General features: G+C 40.9%; 1 protein-coding gene and 1 pseudogene across 4 annotated transcripts in view; one reads left to right on the top strand and one right to left on the bottom strand.

The window, feature by feature from the left end:
- LOC109080684 (glycerol-3-phosphate acyltransferase 1, mitochondrial-like) overlaps positions 1-16,890 on the bottom strand; it is a 40,239-nt gene extending 23,349 nt beyond the window's left edge. Inside the window, exon 1 of one of the 4 annotated variants that reach the window (XM_042767909.1) lies at positions 16,867-16,890. The gene's annotated coding sequence lies outside the window, so the exon portion shown is untranslated. Of the gene's footprint in view, positions 1-3,300; positions 3,502-3,847; positions 4,057-16,866 lie in introns of those variants that run through there. The other 3 variants (XM_042767906.1, XM_042767907.1, XM_042767908.1) reach the window with 3 other exon arrangements.
- Positions 16,891-18,283: 1,393 nt separating this feature from the next.
- Positions 18,284-22,180, top strand: LOC109048539 (annotated as a pseudogene).
- Positions 22,181-22,322: the final 142 nt, after the last annotated feature.

The following is a 22,322-nucleotide window of genomic DNA, read 5'->3' as shown; positions in this document are numbered from 1 at the left end:
TGGGGAGAAAGAGAAAGAGAGAGAGGTGTACAGCGAGCCACTCTGCAGCTGCTAAACGAGAGTTCATTGAACTCTGGAAACCTTGCCTGTATTGTCTGATGTGATCTACACCAATAGGCGACCAGAACACTGATGAGAAAGGAGAAGCCGTTTTCTGAGAAAGTCTGGCTGGATGTCAAAGCCAGTAGAGAGGAGACCTGTTCAAAGATACAAAGTGAAAAATAGCCCTGGACTGGCTGTGAAACTTATTAAAAAGTTGCTGAATGGGCCCTGTCTGAAAATAATCCTGTATGATTTACATTTTTAAAGCAATCTTTAGTGGCTTCACTACCTTAAAATGTCAAACTGATCCTATAAATCATATCTGCCTGCTTAGGTTACTACTATGTACCAAACAAGAGCTATACATCTTACTGTTTTCAATGTGGATTAGAGCATTTTCCTTTACAGTTGGTCATGGAGTAAAAAACGGCCACCTACAGTCTCAACAAACAAACACTCCATATCAATGGTGCTGTATGCCAGAGTAGCCTCCACCAGCTTTAAAACATAATTTCATTGAATTTCATGGGTAAATCCACCAGCAATACAGGGAAGTAGGGCTCGGACAATAAATCGATGCATCGCAAATCGAAAAATTATTCTGCATCGATTCTGAGATTTTCCGAAAGCGTCGCGATTCTCTCTTGAATTAATTCTGAGATCTAGTTTTTAACAGCAGATGGCACTGCGTGCTTTAGAAATAGCCGTATTCTGCTTGCTTCCAGTTCCTTACACACGCACCACTTGAACCTAAAATAATCAAAAACTAAGCTCAGAATCGATTCGAGAGAAAATCACAATGCATTCCAAAAATTCCAAGAATCGATCCACGAATCGCGATGCATTGATTTATTGTCCCAGCCCTACAGGGCAGTGGGTTATTCTCTCTAGTCTCGCAATCTGCTCATCTGAACTATAAAACAAGAAGAAAAAAAGAACAAGCATGTACAAACACACAATGCAATAACAATCCAACATTACCGTATGGTATACTGGAATAATCTGAATCAGAACAACATTCTATAACAAACCTATATCATTCAGAAGTTTAAGTATTAATTTGTCAATGGGTAATCAAAAAGACAGGTTGTGGAATTTATTAATTCACCTCATTCCATTCAAGAGATATGGCCAGTTTAGTAAAAGTGGCCCCACCCACTTTTAATGTTTTTGCGTCCTGTTCCGAACGACAATGGAACTTCAACTTGATTTTAATAACTTTTGCTAATAAGATTCCAGAGAACTTTTCTGCACTGGTTTGTTTCCAATTGGGTTAAAAACCTAGGAAAAGTAGGTTTTGTGAAAAATTCAAAAAGGCAGAAAAAATGTCATAACGTCTAGCCATGTTTGTCTTAAGTCACTGATATAAGGCACAAACGGTCTAGGAGTTATAAGTGATTTTGTATTTTTAATCGTCCCCTATTGGCCAATAAGGGGGAGTCTTTGCCAGTGTCTCCCAAATGGAGCTCTACCACCTGGTCAAGTGTCTAGAGCCTCGTTTAGACTGTCAGTCCAAATCCAATTTTTGTTCATATCAAATTGGAATCCAATCTAAATGATTGACTGTCCACATTGTGAATCGCAACTGCTCAATTCCGATTTGTGTCCATGGCGCTCGTTCGTTTTACTAAATATTTGCACTGGTTTCTATGGCAATGACGTTCTGTTGGTATGCCTACGCTAAAAACAAAAAGAGCAATACAGTTTGCAATACAGATGTTGTCTTACATCGACATGTTGCCATCGCGATGGATTTATAATAAGGGATAATAATCTTATGTCAAGGTAGGAAGCTGTATGTGCGGCTTTATGCTGCCATCTCCTCGTTGGGTAGACTAGCAGTATATTGTAATTTTCTGCTTTACTTGCTATTCACAACAACACAACCTTCACTATGTACAAAATCGCATACTTCCCTATTATAGTATGTGAAAAACAGTATGTGAGGCAAGTATGTCCGAATTCATAGAATTCAAAGAACAGTAGGCGAACAGTAATCGGATGACCTACTACTGCAAGTTTTCTGATGTATTTTCTTTTTATGTGGTGTGAGAACGTGAAAAAGCTATGCAAAATCTTATCTAAGCGGTCAGACTGAAATGGATGTCCAGGAATGTGATTTGAATAGGATTTCAAACCTCGAAACAGATATGCAAAAATTAGATTTCTACGGTGCCTGTAAGGAGACATAGTCAGTTCACTTAGTTTTGTCGTGGCCACGACATAACTCGTGGAAGATCATTTTGTTGAGGTAATGACATTCTTATGTCGTGGCCTCAAGATGTTATGTTGACGGAACGACATCCATTTCTCGTGGCCACGAGTTTAATGCGTGATCAAATCTGCGTGATAACCAGGACCACAGAAACCCGGATTATCAAAAATAGATAAAAAATTTTTATTAACATTATACATTTAATTTAATATTTGTATATTATTATTATTAAGGCTATATTTTTATATTTATATATATATATATATATATATATATATATATATATATATATATATATGCATATTCCCTTTTTCAATTTGTGTATCGCTTTACCAAGTTAATGTTTTGTATAATTAGTATTTGCTAGCCTACCATATATTTTGTAAATAAACACCTGACAATTATGCCAATAAAGTTTTGAATTTATGATTGTATTTATGCCCATGTGTGATGATAAATGAGCATGTTGTGTTTTCATTTACAAATGAATTTGTAAGTTTTCGATGATTTATTTCTCAACAAAATACTATAGTATTTATAATTATGGTCCATTAATTAGCCGAAATAAAATTAAATATATGTCAAATTTAAACTGCATTCCAGCAAAAATTCCAGTCAGCATAATCAAAGCTTTATTGGCATGTCAAGCATTTACAGTAGGCTGTTATTTACAAAAGTATTTAGAACGTTAAGTAAATAGATCGAAAAGAAGGGAGGAAATGAATATAAAAGAATATAAAAATATAACCAATAATAACAGGCTAATACTAATAATAATAATATAAAAATTTTACGGGAAAAGACTATCAGTTAATGGACTTACAAGACTGTAAGACTGATAAAAATGTTTTCTTGTACGTTAGGCCTATTTTATATTATGCACTTTATGTAAAATTTATTCATGATAAATTTGAATGCTGACTGTGGCACGTAATACAGTCCGATAGCCAAGGCCTATGGTTAATATAATAATTTAATAATGTAATAATTTCTAAAATAAATAATTTAATAATTTCTAAATTAAAGTGGATAAAACAGCTCACATAATTTCCTGTCTGACCTCCTAAAGGTTGATCTTGTGCGACGTTTGAGATTAATACACGTGCACCTCCGCTGATGTCCTCGCGTTACTAATGCTGCACGCTAGTTTAACTGAGTGCTTTTAACTGAGTCTTTGTCAACTCAACCACGTTGAGCTCGAGCTAACTGCCAAGAACTGTCATGCATGGTCAGGACGTTCCACCCTGAAAGCACTGCATCTGCAAACACTGCAACAGTAAACAGTGTATGTTTTTTTAAATAAAGCGACGGCGCTAAACAGTTATCTGGGTTTTTATGTGAAATTCATTTAAGAGAGATAATGGTTGTCACTTGACTGTAAGCGGTCAACCCAAAAATATCACATTTGACCATACATCTAGATTTAAAGTCATTTGGTTTTGCCGGTTCGCTGCATCGGTGTAACGTTACTCACTGAGCACCCCCCTTTCCCTTGTGCTAGCTTGCTAACATATGCTCCCACCCTCATTGTGCATCAAAACGAAACGAAATATGCAGACAAAACACGGTGTGCGACGAGGAAAATATTACCTGTAGGAAATGCCTTTGTTGCGCCATTGATGATGAAATTGACCACTTTTCCGTACTGTAAACCGGCTCTCGTTCTTGAAACCGCCCACAATCCGACCAGCACTGCACTTTCCAGACACGAGCACACGGCACAGAGGAGAGTATGACAGATGAGTTTATTCCGCCTGCTCTACTCTCGCCCTTCGCTGTCATGGCAGTGGTGTAATTCTGGCTAGAGCCACTAAGGGTCGTAGTTAGGTAGAATGTATGTGTGAAAAAGTGAGACCCATGGTTGTGATCTTGTGACACTATTTTCTTTAGAGCTGCTCAATGGTTAGGATGTGGTTAACATTACTTGAAGAGACATTTAAGTTTTGTTTTAAAGCATAAGCTAAGTCATACTTTAAAAGTGAATTGTTGAAGCTGCTATTTTTTGTGCAAATTGTTAAAGGGCTCCTATTATGCTTTTTCACTTTTAGTGAAGTGAAGTGCCGTGACATACAGCCAAGTATGGTGACCCATACTCAGAATTCGTGCTCTGCATTTAACCCATCCAAAGTGCACACACACAGCAGTGAACACACACACACACACCGTGAACACACACTTGGAGCAGTGGGCAGCCATTTATGCTGTGGTGCCCGGGGAGCAGTTAGGGGGTTCGGTGCCTTGCTCAAGGGCACCTCAGTCGTGATATTTCCGGCCCGAGACTCAAACCCACAACCCTAGGGTTAGGAGTCAAACTCTCTAACCACTAGGCCATGACTTCCCCACGACTTTTTGAATTTTAGTCAGTGTGTAGTTGTGAGAAACAAGACCAGGATCCAACTGCGGATGAACGAATTAAGAGTTTATTAGATCTGAGGATAATCAGTAGGATAACGAAACCGCAGCAGCACTCCGTCAGGAAGACCAGCAGGAAGACTCCACCGGCATCAGCCAGACAGCGGCGAGGGAAAGTGACGAGCCCGCGGTGGAGTCCAGCGTCCCAGCCGAGAGAGAGGTGAGTCGAGTCGGCTGCTAGTTGGTGCTGGCCTCAGCAAGAGAGAGAACAGGGCAGACAAACTCCCCAGAGTCCTAGATTTATCAGGCAGACCGAGAGGGCAAAAACAGGGACACCAGACCGACAAGACAGGGAAAAAAATCGAATGAATAAAGCAGGGTCAAAAAACCTCAGAAAGCAAGGTGAAGGTTAGCGCTTCTAACAATGCTTACGGACCGACACAAGACAGCAAACACCAGGGCATGATAAAGGGAAGATAATCAGCGTAAAATGGGGTGCAGGTGAGGGAGAATACGTTAACAGGGATAACAAGAGGGGCGGAGAAACATAACGGTGATTGTGAAACACCTGGCGAGTCACCAAAACAAAACCCATGTGCTCCAGGACAGCAAAAGCCTCAGACCCCACTGAGATCATGACAGTACCCCCTCCCCCAAGGAGCGCCACCAGGTGACTTAAGGGAGGGTTTTACCACGTTTACGGCGGAAGTCGTCGATCAGCGACCGATCCAGAATATCCCGAGCTGGAACCCAACTCCTCTCCTCCGGACCGTAGCCCTCCCAGTCCACCAGGTATTGGAAACCCCTGCCACGACGACGAACATCTAGTAATCTCCTAACAGAATAGGCAGGAGAACCATCCACTAGACGAGGGGGAGGGGGGGCAGGGGATGAAATGTTGGTATTAAGGGAGGACCTGAAAACAGGCTTAACCCTGGATACATGGAAAACAGGGTGAACCCGACCAAGAGAGGAGGGCAACTTGAGCCGAACCGCAACCGGATTAAGGATCTTTGTGATCTGGTATGGCCCAATGAACCTGGGTGCCAATTTGCGAGAGACAGCCTTGAGAGGCAGGTCCTTGATAGACAGCCATACCTTCTGACCACAGACGAAACGGGGCGCCGGAATCCGGTGGCGATCAGCCGCTGCCTTAGTCCGTCTGGAGGCCTGGACCAGGGCCTTCCTAGCCTTTCTCCAGACACTACGACATCTCCGAACAAAGGCTAGGGCAGACGGAACTGCAGCATCGGGTTCCTGAGAGGGAAACAAAGGAGGAAGGTAACCAACAGAACATTCAAAGGGTGACATACCTGTGGATGCTACTGGAAGAGTATTATGGGAATACTCGATCCACGTGAGCTGTTGGCTCCAAGAGGCAGGATTGCGGAATGCCAGGCAGCGGAGAACTCGCTCGAGATCCTGATTGGCTCGCTCACACTGACCGTTGGTCTGAGGATGAAAACCTGACGACAGACTTGTAGAGGCCCCAATCTGTCGACAAAATTCTTGCCAGAAGCGGGAGACAAACTGGGCACCCCTGTCAGAGACCACGTCCACCGGAAGACCATGGATACGGAAGACGTGGTCTATTACCAGTTGGGCTGTCTCCTTGGCAGATGGAAGTTTGGGTAGGGGTACAAAATGGACCGCCTTAGAGAAGCGATCCACCACCGTGAGAATTACGGTGTAACCATTCGAAAGAGGTAAGCCAGAGACAAAATCTAAGGCAATGTGTGACCAGGGATGAGAGGGAATGGGCAGGGGTTGAAGTTGACCAATGGAGGGACGGTTAGAGACTTTGTTTTGGGCACAAACGGAGCAAGCCAATACAAACTGCCTGACATCCTGACCCACAGAGGGCCACCAAAATCGCTGGCGGATGGCAGCCAGAGATCTCCTGACTCCTGGATGGCAGGTGATCCTAGATTCATGACCCCACCGAAGGACCTCAGGGCGTAGCGCTGCCGGCACGAACAACCGATCCGCCGGACACTCAACTGGTACTTCCACCCCTCGTCCGGCCTCCTCCACCCGCCGCTCGATGCTCCAGGAGAGAGCCCCCACCACCACTCCCTCAGGGAGTATAGTCTCCGTAGGAGCCTCCTCTTCCGATCGCTCGAACTGACGGGATAGAGTATCGGGCTTAATGTTCTTAGCCCCAGGCCGGTACGAAAGGGTGAAATTAAAGCGGTCAAAGAAGAGTGCCCAGCGGGCCTGGCGCGGACTCAGCCTCTTGGCCGAATAGATATATTCCAAGTTCTTATGATCCGTCCAGACCAAGAAGGGCAGCGCCGACCCCTCCAACCAGTGGCGCCACTCACCCAGGGCCAACCTCACTGCCAGCAGCTCACGATTGCCAATGTCGTAATTTCGTTCTGCAGGGTTAAGGCGATGGGAAAAAAATATGCACAGGGGTGCACCTTCCCATCCTTACAGGAACGCTGGGACAAGACTGCGCCTACCCCAACTTCAGACGCATCCACCTCAACAATGAACTGCCGTTCAGGATCTGGAACGGAGAGAACAGGAGCAGAGATAAATCGGGACTTTAAATTATCAAAGGCCTCCTGAGCCGGAGCGCTCCAGGTGAACGGTCTCTTGATGGAGGTGAGCGCTGTCAAGGGTGCAGCTACCTGGCCAAAATTCCTGATGAATCGCCGGTAAAAGTTGGCGAAGCCCAAGAAACGCTGCAGAGCCCTCCTGGAGTTGGGGACTGGCCACTTGGCGACAGCCTCGACCTTGGCCTGATCTGGCTTAATCTCCCCTGCTGAGACTACAAAGCCCAGGAACGAGACTGACTTGGCGTGGAACTCGCACTTCTCCGCTTTGACATAAAGCTGGTTCTCCAGCAGCCGTTGGAGGACCTGGCGCACATGCTGAGTGTGTACCTGAAGGGATGGAGAAAAGATGAGAATATCATCGAGGTACACAAAGACAAATCTGTTAATCATGTCTCCCAACACGCTATTGACCATGCCCTGGAAGACAGCCGGAGCATTGGTAAGCCCAAACGGAAGGACCAGGTATTCATAGTGTCCCGTGGGGGTATTGAAGGCTGTCTTCCACTCATCGCCCTCACGAATACGGATGAGATGATAGGCGTTGCGGAGGTCTAACTTAGTAAAGACCTTGGCTCCCTGCAAAAGTTCAAAGGCAGAAGACATTAATGGCAAGGGGTACCTGTTCTTTATAGTAATGTCATTTAACCCTCGATAATCAATGCAAGGACGCAGAGAGCCATCCTTCTTCTTAACGAAGAAGAACCCAGCGCCAGCGGGGGAAGACGAGTGGCGAATGAGACCGGCTTTTAAGGATTCTTGAATGTATGTGTCCATAGCCTCTCGTTCAGGACCTGACAGGGAAAATAGGCGACCCCGGGGCGGAGAAGTGCCTGGGAGGAGGTCGATGGCACACAATCGAACGGCCGGTGAGGAGGCAGCGAGGTGGCCCGGGACTTGCTGAAAACCAGCCGCAGATCACAATACTCCGCTGGTACCCCAGTGAGGTCAGCCGCCTCAACCTGCAACACAGGAGACACAGACACGGAAGGAGAGGCAGAACCAAGGCAACATGCATGACACGACTGACTCCAGGACACAATCTGACTGCGGGACCAATCCACATGAGGGCTGTGCTGAACCAACCAAGGGTGCCCCAGAACAAGTCTGGCGTGAGGGGACTCCAGAAGGAACAGCACAACCGACTCATGGTGATTGCCCGAGACAACAAGACTTACACGAGGGGTGTGTGTGGGTGATAGTGGCTATAGGCTGACCAGAGAGACCCTAGACAGTGACGGGAGAAGAAAGAGGAATGCCCCAGTCCTTGGCAGTGCTATAGTCCAGGAAGCTGGCCTCGGCGCCAGAATCAATAAGAGCCTTGCAGGAATGGGCGGAGCCTTGGTACATGATGGTGGCGGCCAACTGGGTATGCGACTGGGGGGAGATGAGAGGAGAAACGCCCACTAGGACTCCCCGTTTGACTAGTGGGCCTTGGCTTTTAACGGGCACAATTGAGCAAAGTGACCTGGCCTCCCACAATAGAGGCAGAGACCCTGCACCAACCTATGTTGTTTCTCATGAGCAGATAATCGAAGTCGCCCCAACTGCATGGGCTCAGGTTCCGTCTGAGACAATTGAGGTGGTTGTTGAGCCTTGAAAGGCTGGGCTGCTTCTAACCCCAAAGATGGACGTGAGGCCAAGCGTTGTTGACGCAAATGAAGGCGGCTCTCGACTCGAGTGGCCAGATCAATAAAGCCCTCCAGGTCCTTAGGTAACTCGTGTGTCGCGATCTCGTCCTGTATGCTGAAGTTCAGCCCCTCCCGAAACATAGCCCGCAACACCCCCTCATTCCAATCGCAAGAGGCCGCTAGAGTCTTAAACTGGATTGCATATTCAGTCACAGAATGTTTACCTTGACGGAGCCGCGCTAGTTTAGATGCAGCCTCGTCTCCCTTAACAGAGCGATCAAACAGCTTCGTCATTTCACAGCGAAACTCCTCAAAGTCCGAACAGAAATGGGCTTTTGCATCCCAAACGGCCGTTCCCCACTCGTGAGCTTTTCCCGTCAGCAGTGTGATGACATAAGCGACCTTCAAACGCTCTGTAGCGTAACGGCGTGGTTGCAGCGCGAATACCAGCGCACACTGAGATAGAAACGCCCGACATGAATTCGGATCTCCATCATACAAGGGCGGATTGTTAGCGTGCGGCTCGGGCTCGTGCTGAGTGAGAGGCCAGGGAACCCCCGAAGCGACGGACGACAGGACATCTTGCAGTTCGCGGAAGCGACCACTTAATTCAGCCATTTGGGCAGTGAGGGTCTCCACCTCCTGAGCGGTGGACGAGAGCTGGCTGGCTTGGTGGCCGAGGAGAGCACCTTGATGAGCGATAGCCGACCGAACAAACTCCTCACCCGCTGGATCCATCTCTTGGTCGGTCCGTACTGTGAGAAACAAGACCAGGATCCAACTGCGGATGAACGAATTAAGAGTTTATTAGATCTGAGGATAATCAGTAGGATAACGAAACCGCCAGCACTCCGTCAGGAAGACCAGCAGGAAGACTTCACCGGCATCAGCCAGACAGCGGCGAGGGAAAGTGACGAGCCCGCAGTGGAGTCCAGCGTCCCAGCCGAGAGAGAGGTGAGTCGAGTCGGCTGCTAGTTGGTGCTGGCCTCAGCAAGAGAGAGAACAGGGCAGACAAACTCCCCAGAGTCCTAGAGTATCAGGCAGACCGAGAGGGCAAAAACAGGGACACCAGACCGACAAGACAGGGAAAAAAAAATCGAATAAATAAAGCAGGGTCAAAAAAACCTCAGAAAGCAAGGTGAAGGTTAGCGCTTCTAACAATGCTTACGGACCGACACAAGACAGCAAACACCAAGGCATGATAAAGGGAAGATAATCAGCGTAAAATGGGGTGCAGGTGAGGGAGAATACGTTAACAGGGATAACTAGAGGGGCGGAGAAACATAACGGTGATTGTGAAACACCTGGCGAGCCACCAAAACAAAACCCATGTGCTCCAGGACAGCAAAAGCCTCAGACCCCACTGAGATCGTGACAGTAGTGTGTATGTTTGGACATAAAAAGATCTACAAAGTTACAAATCTCAAAGTCCACTCCAAAGGGAAATATTTCGTTTTTTTTTAAATCCCTTTTCAAGAACTAATAATGAATGGCTCGTTTGGACTACAGCGTTGTTTTCCGAATTTTGTGATGTCACAAAGTGGTCCATTAGAATATCATATCATTAAAGGGTTACTCCACTGCAAAATGAAAATTTTGTCATTAATCACTTACCCCCATATCGTTCCTAACCCGTAAAAGCTCGTTCATCTTCGGTACACAATTTAAGATATTTTGGATGAAAATCGGGAGGCTTGAGACTATCCCATAGACTGCCAAATAAATAACAGCGTCAAGGTCCAGGAAAGTATGAAAAGCATCGTCAGAATAGTCCATCTGTCATCAGTGATTCAACCGTAACGTTATGAAGCGAAAAATTTCGCATTTCGCTGCGTTCCAAAGTTCAAGTTTGGTGAGCTCTGACCTGCGAATTCGCATCACGTGAAGACGTGTGACCAGTAGAAGATCGATACATCACTGCGTGACCTCTCTGTACAGAAATTAAAAAATGGAGGAAGTGCTAATTTTAGCCTTAGCGCAGCATCCTATTTTATATAATACATCTTAAAAAAAAGCTGCATGGTTCGCGGTGTCAATGGAAAAAGGAACAGATGGTACATCTGAATGCGGACACATTTTATAAATTTTTATTGCTTAGTGTATATATATATATATATATATATATATATATATATATATATATATATATATATATGTATAGATAGAGAGAGAGAGAGAGAGAGAGAGAGAGAGAGAGAGAGAGAGAGAGAGAGAGAGAGTACAATATAATAAGATGCTTTCGACGCCGTTGCAAAAGACACAGTACAAGCACATCGGAATCCATGTTGTGATAACTGAGGGGAAACCATGCCTGATGTTATATCCTGCTCCCGCCCATATTCCCAGCGGCATCCGAAAAAATTTCACACGTTGAAAGTCTAGTGTGACCGCCACTTTAGGCAGCTGACTTACTGCCTCACTGCCATATAAGCCAATGACTTTGCAGGCAGTGTTTTCGCACGAAGGCACCTCATGAAAGTGATTTCGGACAGACTTCTGAGCCAGCGTAACGGTTTAATGATCTACAACAAAATATAATGAGTTTTTGTGATAACTAAACAAATATTTAATTACTATAATACTGATTTCTCGCTAGAACTAACATCAAAAGTGCAAAAAGTTAGTCAGAAATATACATTTACACACAAATTTTCAGACGCCATCTTTTTTTAGCTCAACCATCACAGAATGGAACGCACAGGATTGTGGGATATCAAAGGCAGCAAAGGATACATCTATGCTGCCTTCAATATTCGATCAGAAGAAGGTACCTCCTTTTTCCACCACACCCTTATGAAAATTACCCATGGTTTTATTATAGTGAAAGTATACCTTTTTTTGGGGGAGTATCGATTACCATTTGTATAACCACAGTTTTACTACAAATACCAAGGTTAAACTATGCTTAGTGTAGCAAAACCATGATTAATCATGGGAATCATTAATTCCCTTTCGAGATGGTCCAACAAGAGATCATTTATTTAAAATTACAAAAAAGGAACAGAACAGGAGAAGATGGCACTCTTTCAATCTCCACAAGGACTTGTACCATGCTTTTTCCACCACACCTTTATGAAAATTAAATAGATGTCATTTAGGTTTAGGTTTTACCCGATTTGCGTGGGACCCATCGGGATCCCCGACTGACTCAAGCATTGCGTCTTCTGCCTGGCCACGCCCACGTAAATCTGCCACTGAGGGCCCTAACTGCCTGCATTGCCATGCTAAAAAAAATAATGGTCACCCCCTCTCCCAGCTCCTGTCTAGAATGTGCTGCTTATGAGTACTTGTGTACAGTGGCTGTACCATGCGTTGCGTTTGCTGCTGTGTGTTGCTGCGCTTATATGTCGTCTCCAATTATGCCGAGCGCCCTACGCAGTAACACGGCATGAATTTACACGCTCCACAAAGCGTTAGATTATGCTGTCTGAAACATCTTGGGACTATCTCGAAAGGGAACGTCTCTGGTTACTAATGTAACCTCAGTTCCCTGAGAAGGGAACAAGATGTTGCATTCTGCCGTGTTACTAAAGCTTAGTGAACAGTTTTGTAGAATTTGATGTTTCCCCATTCAAAGAGATAGGAGTTGCACTTGCATGCCCGAGAGGCATTTCAAAGATGGCCGCCGAGTGACATGACTTGTCTTAAAGGGACTTTGTTTTAAATGGTGACAGGATGCATGTAACCAGAGCAGTTCAGTTAATTATAAATTCACTGTAAACCACGGCTTCTTGGGACTTATTGCTTTTATAAAATAGTTATTACATATACGTAGTAAGGTTTCACAGAATAAAACAGAGCAAATAAAGTGTAATGATATAAATAAAAACAGTTTTCTTCCACCAAACAATGTTGTTCCTCAGAAACAGGTGTGGTTCCAACAAATAAGTTGCCAAGCAACACACAGAAGTAAACAAAGGTGTATGTTTATAATGTAATTTACAACAGCTTTGAACGCGGCTGAACCAATCAGAATCAAGGACCCAAACTATCTGTTTTACAAATATTCCTTTAGTCAATTAGTTTCTCAATTACTGCTAAATGTCTACATAGCTTAAAATAAACTTTATTTATCCCATAGAAGGAGCATTTAATATAATGCTAGTGTTATTGACTGGGTATTTTTGTTTATCATTTAATGTTATCACTGCATATTAATGAAACACTGAATGTGCTTGATCTTTGGATAAAGATTTAGTTCCATGCTGGACTACTAAAGAAAACTCTTCTCTTCCTTTCCCTCTCCTGGGTCTTAATTGTGTATTCACAAAGGAACAAGAACATTTGCATATATATTCTGGACACGTTCCTGTTTAATTATGCTAGTGTGTATAACAACATTTATCTTTATTTCGTACTCTTTGGAAAAGATGGAGTTTTTGGCTTCAAAGACAAAAGCTGCTCATTTGGTATCTAAAATTTAGTTCAAATTAATTTATGTTGTTAAATGGGCATCCATTTTTGTTAATACTGTGCTCTCAAAACCAAATGTGATCACGTGACTCCAGGACAGTCACAGATCAGGCCATTTTCTGAGTCAGCCACATCAACTGGCTTCAGTATTCAGTGTGAGTACAGCAGAAGTTGCAGTGCCCTTTCTCATCACCCCTTGCCTGCCTATTTCAAGCTGTGGAAGTTGAATTTTACAAGCCAAAGTTTTTACATTTCAAGAACAAATAAGTTTATTATAGGTTTCCTCTGGTTTATTTATTTCTGGTCGTTGAGTAGTATGATGCTAAGCCTTATGTGTAAGTTATTAATCTGAACTTTTTGTGCTAATATAAAGCTTTAAATATAGTTTTTTTTTCCCATACTGCCTAAATATTTATAGTTCCCTTTTCAAGAAAACAAAAAAATTGTATAACTGAAAAAATTGTAAAAAAAAAAAAAAAAAAAATCAATAACAACTTAACTGAATGCATTTACTTACGGAAGAGGATTAGGGCCAAGCAATAATAAAAAAAATAAAACCATCTCGAGATTAAAGTCATCATATTGCGAGATTAAACTCGTTAAATTTCGAGAAAAAAAGTCGAAATACAATCTTGAGAATAAACTCATTAAATTTCGAGAATAAAGTCGTTGTGTTTCGAGAAAAAACTCGTTAAATTTCGAGAAAAAAAGTCGAAATACAATCTTGAGAATAAACTCATTAAATTTCGAGAATAAAGTCGTTGTGTTTCGAGAAAAAAACTCGTTAAATTTCGAGAAAAATAGTCGAAATAATTGTGAGAATAAACTCATTTAATTTCAAAAATAAAGTCGTGTTTCGAGAAAAAAAGTCGAAATGAAATGTAGAGAATAACGCATTCGATCAGTGTTCATTGCATAGCCTATAGAGGACATGGCAGAGTTGGATCACTTAGTCAAGCTATATTTTAGACTTTCTTTCAGTTACAAAGAAATACTATCAACTTTAGCTAATTATGACACAATAATAATTAGCACCCAAACTTTAAAGAGAATTTGCAAGCGGCTAAGTCTTTTTAGAAGAAAAAATCAGTCCAATTTGCGCGATGTAGGCTACTCGCATTTGTCCAACATGAAATGACAACCAGAGGACAAATGCAAGGTTATTGCTGGCTTCACCCAAATGCACTCTGGCACTTGGACAGCTATGATAAATTAAAACAGTACGGCATTGCTATTAATGGCGTGTAATGTAATGAGTTTATTCTCAAGATTGTATTTCGACTTTTTTTCTCGAAATTTAACGATTTTTTTTCTCGAAACACAACAACTTTATTCTCGATATTTAATGAGTTTATTCTCAAAATTGTATTTTGATTTTTTTTCTAGAAATTTAACGAGTTTAATCTCGAAACACAACGACTTTATTCTCGATATTTAATGAGTTTATTCTCAAGATTGTATTTCGAATTTTTTTTTTCTCGAAATTTAACGAGTTTAATCTCGAAACACAACGACTTTATTCTCGATATTTAATGAGTTTATTCTCAAGATTGTATTTCGACTTTTTTTTCTCGAAATTTAACGAGTTTAATCTCGAAACACAACGAGTTTATTCTCGATATTTAATGAGTTTATTCTCAAGATTGTATTTCGACTTTTTTTCTCGAAATTTTATGAGTTTAATCTCGCAATATAATGACTTTAATCTCGAGATTTTATTTTTTTATTATTGCTTGGCCCTAATCCTCTTCCATAACTTTAAATTAATGACAGCTGTAAATTAAATATTATTATGTTGCCTTAGTCCAGTGTTTCCCAATCCTAGTCCTGGAGAACCCCCAACACTGCACACTTTTGGTGTCTCTCTTGTCTGACACACACATTTAAGGTCTTGGAGTCTTCACTAATGAGATTGTTGAATCAGGTGTGTCTGAATAGGGAGACATCTAAAATGTGCAGTGTTGGGGGTTCTCCAGGACCAGGATTGGGAACCACTGCCTTAGTCTATTATTATATACATTTTTAAAATGAGCTAAGCTTCCTCATATCTGAGTTTTTTTTTTTTTTTTTTTTTGAGGGGGTGAATAATTTTTTTTTTTAATCTTGAATTTCAGTTGTTGTGACTTATTTTAATGCTTGTTTTGTCTTATTTTAAACATTTTAAGTCATCTTGAGGCCTCCTTGGAAATTTGCTGAGAAAGCTGCCATGGATGAGTGCTTTGTAGGTGCATCCTTTATTGCATATATAGAACTTGATGTTTAAAGTCTCACAAGGAATGAAAGATTGCACAAATATTTAACATTGTTTCTGGTATGGCATGCACACCTGATATTACCTAACACAATGAGTCTCAGGACACCCGAACAGCTTGAACACCTGGAAGGCTCTTCATAGTCAGCTGTAACGTTAGCTGTCCCTGGGCTCTGGGCCTCAGAGTTGATTTGCATCTGCCTCTCAGGCATAGCACTCTAATGTATCCCATTGGTCTCTTCCTTTCTCATGATAATGTACACAAGAGAAAGTAGCCTTTCCTGTGCTAATTTTATCACGTGGGATATCAGTGCCTGTGCTATCTGCACCTGATCATTTTACATCAGCCTAGTAATTAGCTAAGTTTGGCTTTGTGTAAGTTTTGATCTTAAAAAACAGTTATTAATGAAAGACACATTCCTTTTATCTCTCTTTGCCGTCACCTTACTTTGTTTAACTAAAAAATAGTTGGTTATGATCAAGGTCTAACATACTCTTTTTACAACATAGCAAAAATCATATTCTCAAGGAGTACATTTATCAAGATATAAAGTAAAAACATCCTTAGAACAAGATAGTTTAAAATGATTACCTTAACTACACTATATATATATATATATTTCAAAATATAAAAGATTTTAAAAAATAGTATTTCATTCATTCTACTTTAATATTTGTTAAATCATGTTAAATTTGATGTATTACTTGCAGCTTGTTTGTAATTATTTGTAAAATTTACTAGCAATTTCTGAGTGAAAATTATTTTTACACCATACTTATAGTAATACTTTAGTGAAGATATATTCTATATTCTCTCTATATAGGGGCGTGTGTGTGTGTGTGTGTGTGTGTGTGTGTGTGTATATGTATATACATGTGTGTGTGTGTGTGTATAATATATATATATATATATATATATATATATATATATATATATATATATATATATATATATATATATATATATATATTTGACCAAAACAAGACAGAGATGCTGACACTAAATGAACATTCATTAAGAATGTAGACTATTTTATGATTGGTTTTAAATATGTTATATTAATATTAAATTATAACTTCATAATAAAGCAAGCTATAATTTTTCTCTTTGGGAACACAGTAACTCATGGGATTTGAAACACATCTGTCTACAATGGCTTCCACACAGAGATTAAGTTTTAATTGTGTTAAACCTATTAACAATATTGTGACCAAACTGAACTGGCTGACCTTGTATTCATGGGGATACTTGCCTGTCCTTGAATTTAAGGAGACATGCTGTCTGAGGATAAATGCAGCTTCTCTAAGTGCCCCGCTTTCCTTAGAGGCTGAAACACAATCTCTGTGAATGGCACATACTTTGACTATCGGATTTTGTGTGCTTGTATTTAGAATTCTTACCTTATCCAGGGGTCCATCTTGATCTATACAGGCCCCATCTATACATTTCCTTTCGTATGTTTGATCACAGCAATCTTAAAGGCTCTTTGTGCGCCTGTTCCCCAGTGTGATGTTTTCGGAGTGTGTGACAGTGCCAGTTCATGGGTGATGACTTGTGCGGTATATTTCAGATCTTGTGGTATATTTCAAAGCTTGTTTCCTGACCTACATTGCATTGTAACTTCCTGAAAAGGGTTGGGGGTTGTCTATACCACAATGCTGTGTCATTGTTATGGCATTTTGCTCTTTTTTTTTTTTTTTGCACTCTACTGAAATGACAATGATCCGTTTGTGAAATTTAGAACCTTGGTATCTTAAAGGAATATTTCACCTGAATTAAAAATTTGTTGAAAATGTACTCACCCTCAGACCCATTAGGCCATCATAGATGAGTTTGGTTCATCATCAGAGCAGATTTGGAGAATTTTAGCACTACACTTAGCATTACTTGCTCACTAGTGGATCCTCTGCAGTAAATGGGTGCCGTCAGAATGAGAGTTGAAACAGCTGATAAAAACATTACAAACACGCCGCGTTAATTAATGGACTGAAGTTGTATGAATTACTTGTAGATTATTGTAATGAATCCATCATCAAGACATTTTTAACATCAAACCATTGCTTCTGGCTATAATATTACTGTGATGTTTTTATCAGCTGTTTGGCCTCTCATTCTGACGGCACCCATTCACCACAGAGGATCCATTGGTGAGCAAGTAATGTAATGCTAAATTTCTCCAAATCTCTTCTTAAGAAGAAACTAACTCATCTACATATTTAGGTGATCTGTTCCTTTAATGATGCCCATTACAGTCCTTTCCCTCAGGATGAACAGCATGAAGATTATGCACATCTGTTTTACTGTTTTGGCTAAGCGCAGTAAGACTGACCTTAATGACACTGTGCCTCTTTAAGAGGCAGTCTGGCACAACTAGGACGCATTAGATAACTACTGATGTCTGATCCACTGATCAGCATGGCTGACTGGCAGAGAAGAGAAGTATTACATAACCAGCAATGAGTGTAAGTTGGAAGCTGGTTTTCAAACTCCCTAAAAAAAGATGCCCATTTCTATTAGATCTTTTGAGTAGAAACCAGATTTTTCAAGTAGGAACAACCTTTGACCACACAGAGTTCCTATCAGAAACTCATATGAAAGGCTGAAATGTTGAATTTTTATGTGAAAATGAAGAAATACTGGACGAAATGACCATGTTTTTGATTAAAACTGAGAAAATGGTCTTCTCCCTTGAGACACTGGTCATTTAAAAGTCAATGTCTGGGAGGACAGAGAGCTTTTGTGATTTCCTTCACAAAGCTATCACCAAAAGGCCTCACCAGACTGGCTGACCAAAGAAGCGAGGGGGGTTACTGCCTACCTGTGGACTTATAAAGCAGCTCTAGTGCTGACTTCAGTGAACTCTGCTCTTAGGATTTATCACCATTTACCTGCAGAAGAACCACACAGGAACCATGCAAACCTTCTGCTAGAGACCTGAGCCAACACTTCTGGATTCTGCATTGGGATGGTATGAACATTAATTCTAATTTAAATATCATGGGACTTTTGTCTTGAAAATAATCATATTATCGTTAAATATAGACAATTCAGGTCATGAGTGAACTTGTATAACATCTTGAACAGAGATATATTAAGTAAATGTAACAGTGCAAATTAAACAATTCTCTTTGTTCAGCTTTATGAAATGGCAGCTGTTGGTATTCTCTTCATTGTCCTCCCCATGACGTGGGCCTGTACCCCTCAGAAAGCTGGTAAATGCATCACATTTTCAGCATTTCCTTTCATTGTGTAATTTGTTGTTGGCATGATTTAATCAGCTAGATAAACCTGACAGATTTAAAATCTGTTTCAGATTACATCATGGTGTCATGTTTTCCCAATGCCATCATTGCAAACGTACCAGAATGTCCATATGGATGGGAGATTGGCCAGCTGTCTCTGGGCAGCGTGTGCTACTCTGGCATTAACACCCCAGGGTTCTATCGTTTCACCATCCCAGACCTGACTCCTAAAAATCACTCGTACTGCGGAACCCTGTCTGAGGTGAGACATTGGACTCGTTTAATGTATCCTAACTATAATTTAATTACAAAAAGAACTAAAAATTTATCTGTTTCTACCTTCTTCTCAGTATGTAGGAGGCAAAGATCCACGATACATATTCTATAACTCAATAGTATCCAATGACTCCTCTCTCACTGTCCGGAACCAGCCCGTCAACTACACATTCAGTTGCACTTATAAAGCGGCTTATCTGGTCAACAATGCCGTTTTTAGCCAAAGGTAGACCCTGTTACACTGACATCAAGTCCAGTAGGTGTAGATTTCATAGAGCCTGTGCATACTGACCGTTGACTTGCAGCGTCTTTACTAAACCCTCTGCTTCTTCCAGAGTGGCAACAGTTTATGTCAACAACGGGAGTTTAGGTTCTTTTAAGTCTCAGTTGTCTATGAATGTGTTCACAGTGAGTACTTCTACTTTCTCAAAAGTGTCCAGTGATGACGAATGTACAAATGGGAAATTTCCTTTCCATTTTTTCCCTTCATGTATTTGTTGTTGTTGTTTTTTAACAAATTAGAATTATCGCAACAAATTAAAATATGGTGAGATGCCAATCAGCTAATCAACTCAAAACACCTGCAAAGGTTTCCTGAGCCTTCAAAATGGTCTCTCAGTTTGGTTCACTAGGCTACACAATCATGGGGAAGACTGCTGATCTGACAGTTGTCCAGAAGACAATCGTTGACACCCTTCACAAGGAGGGTAAGCCACAAACATTCATTGCCAAAGAAGCTGGCTGTTCACAGAGTGCTTTATCCAAGCATGTTAACAGAAAGTTGAGTGGAAGGAAAAAGTGTGGAAGAAAAAGATGCACAACCAACCAAGAGAACCACAGCCTCATGAGGATTGTCAAGCAAAACCGATTCAAGAATTTGAGTGAACTTCACAAGGAATGGACTGAGGCTGGGGTCAAGGCATCAAAGGCCACCACACACAGACGTGTCAAGGAATTTGGTTACAGTTGTCGTATTCCTCTTGTTAAGCCACTCCTGAACCACAGACAAAGTCAGAGAACTGGACTGTGCCCAGTGGTCCAAAGTCCTCTTTTCAGATGAGAGCAAGTTTTGTATTTTATTTGGAAACCAAGGTCCTAGAGTGTGGAGGAAGGGTGGAGAAGCTCATAGCCCAAGTTGCTTGAAGTCAAGTGTTAAGTTTCCACAGTCTGTGATGATTTGGGGTGCAATGTCATCTGCTGGTGTTGTGTTTTTTGAAAACCAAAGTCACTGCACCCGTTTACCAAGAAATTTTGGAGCACTTCATGCTTCCTTCTGCTGACCAGCTTTTTGAAGATGCTGATTTCATTTTCCAGCAGGATTTGGCACCTGCCCACACTACCAAAAGCACCAAAAGTTGGTTAAATGACCATGGTGTTGGTATGCTTGACTGGCCAGCAAACTCACCAGAGCTGAACCCCAGAGAGAATCTATGAGGTATTGTCAAGAGGAGAATGAGAAACAAGAGACCATAAAATGCAGATGAGCTGAAGGCCACTGTCAAAGAAACCTGGGCTTCCATACCACCTCAGCAGTGCCACAAACTGATTACTTTTAAAGCAAAAGGAGCACCTACCAAGTATTGAGTACATGTACAGTAAATGAACATACTTTCAAGAAGGCCAACATTTCACTAAAAATGTTTTTTTTTTTTTTGGTCTTATGAAGTATTCTAATTTGATGAGATAGTGAATTGGTGTTTTTTTTTTTTTTTTTTTTTTTTTTTTTTTTTTTTTTTTTTTTTTTTTTTTTTTTAAATGTGAGCCAAAATCATGACAATTAAAAGAACCAAAGACTTAAACTACTTCAGTCTGTGTGCATTGAATTTATTTAACAGAAGAGTTTCACAATTTGAGTTGAATTAATGAAATAAATGAACTTTTCCATGACATTCTAATTTATTGAGATTTACTTGTATACACACACACACACACACACACACACACACACACACACACACAGGAAATTAAGGAATAAATACATATATTATTATATAATTTGTATATTGCATTTATGTTTTTTTTTTTTTTTTTTTAATTTTTTGGTTTTTTGGTTTGTAGGTTTCTGTGTTCATGTATGGAAAAGTTTGTGATTGTGTGATCTGAGATTGGATCTGAGGTGTTCATTGGCATTGAAGCAAAAGGACTGAGTAACAGGTGAGTTGCTCAAAAGAAAGGAATCTATAATCTGCATGAATACAGATTCACAAAGTCTGTGTAAAAGAATATCTTTTTAATATTTGTAGATTCAAAGTAGTAATTACAAATTGCTGGGCAACACCTACTCCATATTCAACAGACAAGAAAAGGTGGACTTTAATTCAGAAGAGGTAAGGTTTTATAATCAGTTCAAACATATTAGGTGTCACTGTGATTCAGTCCTGCTCACTGGGTAATATATTTGCTCTTGGTTCACAGTTGCTCTTTAGACAACACAGTCATCATATTTGAAAATGCCAAAGACAGTCGGTCCATGTTCAAGTTTAACTCGTTCCGCTTTCAGCGGCTAGAAAAGGTTTCCACAGTGTGGCTCCACTGTGAGGTCCAAGTATGTGACGGGGAGAAGCTATTTTGTCAACCGGTGAGTATCAATATCAATTTAATTCTGTTGTAGTTTCAAATAGATTTCTGGCTCCACTGAGACTCTTCTGAACTCTATCCAACACCATGTACATCAAGAAGCACTGAATTCGAATCTGATCCAAATGGAGGAATCCTGACCATGGAGTTTAAAGTCAGAGGTATATAACATTTTCACTTCTGCATAATCACAGTTTGATATTCAATAACATGTTTTTAAACCCTTAAACTCTGTTAACAGCACAACACTCCTCTAGTTATATCCACCCTGCAGGTAAGTTTGAACTACCAATGCTAACACATGAATGATAGTCATGTTTTTATATATTTATATTTGTTTTAAAGTACACTAGTTGTACAGCATTATGGCTGCTTTTATTTTCATTAAAAAGTTTTTAAAATGTTTAATTATCTTATCAAAACTAAGTCACTTTTTGATATAATGCTAAGATTTCCTATGCTTATCCTTCTGTTTTACAGGCCCATTTTTGTGTCTGCTGTCCATATTTCTACTGAATGAAGTTTTAGGATACTTCAGTTGGTAATGGGGCCAGATATGGGTCATTCAAATGCAATGAATCATGCCTTTGCACTCACACAATTACATTCAAATACTTAAAAAATTTACATGCATGCATGCATACACCCATGCACAGCACCCATACGTGTCTCAGGGAGTGTATCGACACATTCCTTTCAATGTTCACTTGCCGTTTTTTACAGTTTTTATTTGTGTATTCCTTACATGAATATTGGTAGAA

This window comes from Cyprinus carpio, chromosome A12 (assembly GCF_018340385.1).
Source record: "Cyprinus carpio isolate SPL01 chromosome A12, ASM1834038v1, whole genome shotgun sequence".
In the NCBI taxonomy this organism is placed as follows: domain Eukaryota; kingdom Metazoa; phylum Chordata; class Actinopteri; order Cypriniformes; family Cyprinidae; genus Cyprinus; species Cyprinus carpio.
Note: the sequence above shows the minus strand (reverse complement) of the source record. Positions and strands in the feature narration are given on the sequence as shown.